Raw genomic sequence first — 4,841 nt, 5'->3', positions numbered from 1 at the left:
CCCTCCCCCCCCCCCCCCCCCCCCCCCCCCCCCCCACACCGCTCCCCCCCCCCCCCCCGCCCCCCCCACCCTCGTAAGAGAACCCGCCCATTCCTGGTGTCCGTCCGGTGAACCTTCAATCGGGTCACGTCACCGTTCGACGGTCAAGTTGTGCAGAAAGAGAGGCCATTCGGCCCCATCCTGTTCGTGGTGGTTGTCTACGAGGGCAAAATGAACCCATTCTCGCTCCCCCTCAACACCCTGGCTGGCTTGCCCACCCGCCTCCCGCCCCTTTACCCATAGCTCATTTTTTAAAAAAATATTAATTTAGAGTACTAATTAATTTTTTTTTGTTGCAATTAAGGGGCAATTTAGCACGGCCAATCCACCTACCCTGCACATCTTTGGGTTGAGGGGGGGTGAAACCCACGCAGGCACGGGGGAGAATGTGCAAAACCAGCACGGACACTGACCCAGGGCTGGGGTCGAACCCGGGACCTCGGCGCCGTGAGGCAGCGGCGCTAACCACCGTGCCACCGTGCCGCCCTACCCATAGCTGATTTGTTGCTGCCTCAGGAGCCTCGCCCTATTGAAAGCCGTCATCCTTCACTGTCGCCGGAGTGCAAATCCTGGGATCTCCCTCTCTAATAGCATTCCGGGAGTCGTTATGGGCCAGGGTTTAGAGAACCCCAAAGTGTATCATGGAGTTCACCTGACCCACAACTTTTAATAGGTTGCGGTATGGGGAGCACACAGCCCACTCTACAGGTGTGGTACAACAGAGAACTAAAAGTATTTTTAAACAAAACAATGCTTATTCGATGAATCCAGTGAACACTTTATAAACAGACAATAAACATCTTAGCAACTATCAACTCAAATACTCCCCCCCAAAGAATACAGTACTCTATAAATAACCCTTAATCTTTCCCAGCAACATCCCTAAGACAAATACCCTCTTTAACAAAGGCATCAGGTTTAAATTCTCTACTGAGAGCAGTTATCTCTTTTAAATTAACAATTTTAAATTAAATTCTTTACCTGCAGGGAGATCAAAATTGCACCTTGTTTGGCTGGATGCAGCTCCAACTCGGAAAACGAAACTAAACGCACACTGTAGCTGCCAGCTCAAAAACGAAAGTGAAAGCAGACAGACAGCCCAGGTCCACCCACACTCTGACATCACTGCAGCTATTTGATAAACACCCATTTCCTTAAGGTACATCCACTACAGATATTTGATGAACACACATTTCTTACAGGTACATCCACTGCAGCTATTTGATAAACACCCATTTCTTAAAGGTACCCTCAAATGACAGTGTACCTATGCCACACGGGACAGCAGCGGGTTCAAGATGGCGGCTCACCCGCCACCTTCTCGAGGGGCAACTAAGAATGGCCAATGAATGTTGTCGCACCCCCCCCCCCCCATCCCCGGAATGGATAAAAAACAACAATCACAGATCAAGCTGGTTTGCGACAAAGAACGGATTGAAAAGACGGTGGTTCTTCGAGATTTGCAGTTGCCCGAAGAGGGATTTGCAGAGGACCGTCCTTCACCTGAACCTTGTTGACCTGCCTGCTTGTTGGCGTTGAATGTTCTAGAACCCTCTGCACCATTTGGAGGTCAAAGTGCTCTTCTGGAACTCGGGGGTCTCTCTCTCTCCGCGGGGGTTAGACCTCCCCAAAGCACCAGGGAGAGTTCCACCCACCCCAACTCTGCAAAGGCAGGAGAAAGGCGACAGGGGGGCAGTTTACCGGGACGGCATCAGGGGTGAGGGACATCATTACAAGGAGGTCTGGGAACAGTTGGGACACCCCCCCCCCCCCGCCTTGGAATAATAATAGTAATAATTGTCACAAGTAGGCTTCAATTAAGTTACTGTGAAAAGCCCCTAGTCGCCACATTCCGGCCCACTGTTCGGGGAGGCTGGTACGGGAATTGAACCCGCGCTGCTGGCCTTGTTCTGCATTACAAGCTGGCTGTTTAGCCCACTGTGCGAATACGGGCGGACGGGAGGTGACGCTTGGAAAGGGCTCTTTGTGCAGAGGATGAGAGACCTGTTAGATTAGAGAGGGAGAGAGAAACAGAGAGAGAGAGAGGGCAGAGAGAGAGAGACAGAGAGAGGGAGAGAGGCAGAGAGACAGAGATAGAGAGAAACAGAGAGAGAGAGAGAGAGAGAGAGAGGCAGAGAGAGGGAGCATAGAGAGAGTGAGGGGCAGAGAGAGAGAGAGGCAGAGAGAGAGAGAGACAGAGGGATAGATAAAGAAAGAGAGAGTGGGACAGAGAGAGGAGGGGCAGAGAGAGAAGGAGGGGCAGAGAGAGAGAGAGGGAGGGATAGATAAAGAAAGAAACAGAGAGAGAGAAAGTGAGAGAGAACAGAGAGAGAGAAAGTGAGAGAGAACAGAGAGAGAGAGCGGGGGAGAGAGAGAGACCGAGACAGAGTCAGAGAGAAACAGAGAGAGACAAAGAGAGACAGACAGCAAGAGAGAGTCAGAGAGACAGGTAGAGAGAGACAGCGAGAGAGAGACAGAGAGAGAGAGAGAGTCAGAGTGACAGAGAGAGAAAGAGGGAGTGAGAGACAGATAGAGAGAGTCAGAGAGAGAGGGAGACAGAGAGAGAGAGAGACACAGAGAGGGAGAGAGTCAGAGAGACAGAGAGAGAAAGAGAGAGTGAGTGAGAGAGGGACAGAGAAAGAGAGAGACAGACATAGAGTCAGAGAGAGAGAGAGTCAGAGAGATTGAGAGTCAGAGAGAGAGAGAAAGAGAGAGACAGAGAAAGAGAGAGAGACAGACAGAGAGAGAGAGAGACAGAGGGGGAGAAACAGAGAGAGGGAGAGAGAGAGAGAGAGGGAGTGAGAGAGAGACACAGAGAAAAAGAGAGAGAGGCAGAGAGAGGGAGAGAGTCAGAGAGACAGAGAGAGTGAGAGAGACAGACGGGGAGAAAATGTGCACATATGTATCTATTTAGATCTTCCTAGCGACTTTGCAAAATTATTTAAAGAATATATCGTGGAGGGATGCCGCCTGAAGCAATGAGTGTTTACCATTCCCTCAAAAGGAAATTTTAGCGTTCGGTAAACCACAGCGACCTTGTTATCTCGAAAGAGGCACTAATAATAATCTTTGTTATTTTCGCAATTAGGCTTACATTAACACTGCAGTGAAGCTACTGTGGAAATCCCCTCGTCGCCACATTCCGGCGCCTGTTCGGGTACACGGAGGGAGAATTCAGAATGTCCAATTCACCCGACAAGCACGTCTTTCGGGACCTGTGGGAGGAAACCGAAGCACCCGGAGGAAACCCACGCACTCACGGGGAGAACATGCAAACTCCGCGCAGATCGTGACCCAAGCCGTAAATCGAATCTGGGACGTTGGCGCTGTGAAGCAACAGTGCTAACCACTGTGCTACCGTACAGGGCCTTTACAAGACGGAAGGGTGGGCGGAATCTGGCATTCCGAAATGCACACGTCAAGCACATTTCACATTATATCCTTCAGGAATATCACGGCTCGCACGATTCCATTGCTGGAATGCATCAGAGAGATTGCTTACTGATTCCCTGCTTTAGTATTCCGAAGCGGTCAGACATCTCTTGGGAAGACTGGCGGCGGACTCAACATAATTGGGGGCTGGGCGGCGAGGATGGGGGGGGGGGGGGGGAAGGGGGTGGGGTTTAAATCTGATGGAGCTGGGCCGACCAAACACTTATCTCCCAGCAAGTATTGTGCACTGACTTTTGGAGTAACGTTTCCAGCGACCACCTCTCGGCCGTTCTACGTTAGCTAAAATAGGGAGCTTTCTTCGTAAGGTGGAGGGGCAGAGGTAAAGCCACTCGGCCCATCGAGTCTGCTCCGCCCATTCGATGGCTGATCTGGTGGGACAACCCACGACTCCACTTTCCCGCCTCATCCTCGATTCCCTCACCGATCAAAAATCCGTCTCTCTCTCGGCCTCGGACACACTTAACGCCCCGGCCTCTACAGCTCTCTGCGGTAAAGAATTCCACAGATTCACTCCCCTCTGAGAGAGGAAATTCCTCCTTATCTCTGTCTGAAATGGGGCAACTCCCTCACTCTGAGATTACTCCCTCTGGTCCCAGACTCCCCCACAAAAGGAAACATCCTCTCAGCATCTCTCCGTCAAGCCCCCCCCCCCCCCCCCCCACCGTGAATCCTCTAATTCTTCGAAACCCATTGAGCAGGAGGAGGCCATTCAGCCCATCGAGCCTGCACCGATCCATATCCCTGCGACCCCACAATCTAACCTGCACATCTTTGGACACTAAGGGGCAATTTAGCACGGCCAATCCACCTAACCCGCACATCTTTGGACACTAAGGGGCAATTTAGCACGGCCAATCCACCTAACCTGCACATCTTTGGGCACTAAGGGGCAATTTAGCACGGCCAATCCACCTAACCTGCACATCTTTGGACACTAAGGGGCAATTTAGCACGGCCAATCCATGTCCCCCGTACATCTTTGGACACTAAGGGACAATTTAGCACGGCCAATCCACCTAACCTGCATATCTTTGGGCACTAAGGGGCAATTTAGCACGGCCAATCCACCTAACCTGCACATCTTTGGACACAAAGGGGCAATTTAGCACGGCCAATCCACCTAACCTGCACATCTTTGGACACAAAGGGGCAATTTAGCATGGCCAATCCACCTAACCTGTACATCTTTGGACACTAAGGGACAATTTAGCACGGCCAATACACCCAACCTGCACATCTTTGGACTGTGGGAGGAACCCGGAGCAAACCCACACAGACACGGGGGGGGGAGAAAAATGTGCAATCTCCACACAGACAAGCCTGGAATCGAACTCGGGTCCCTGGCACTG

The 4,841-nt window shown here is 51.5% G+C and overlaps 1 protein-coding gene across 1 annotated transcript in view; it reads right to left on the bottom strand.

The window, feature by feature from the left end:
• Nucleotides 1–4,841, bottom strand: part of LOC119958830 (neurexin-2-like) — a 691,929-nt gene that overhangs the window by 485,233 nt on the left and 201,855 nt on the right. The gene's annotated exons all lie outside the window — the stretch shown is intronic.

The sequence above is a fragment of the Scyliorhinus canicula genome, chromosome 31 (assembly GCF_902713615.1).
Source record: "Scyliorhinus canicula chromosome 31, sScyCan1.1, whole genome shotgun sequence".
Lineage (NCBI taxonomy): Eukaryota > Metazoa > Chordata > Chondrichthyes > Carcharhiniformes > Scyliorhinidae > Scyliorhinus > Scyliorhinus canicula.
The sequence above is the reverse complement of the archived record's forward strand: the minus strand, read 5'-3'. Positions and strand labels throughout refer to the sequence as shown.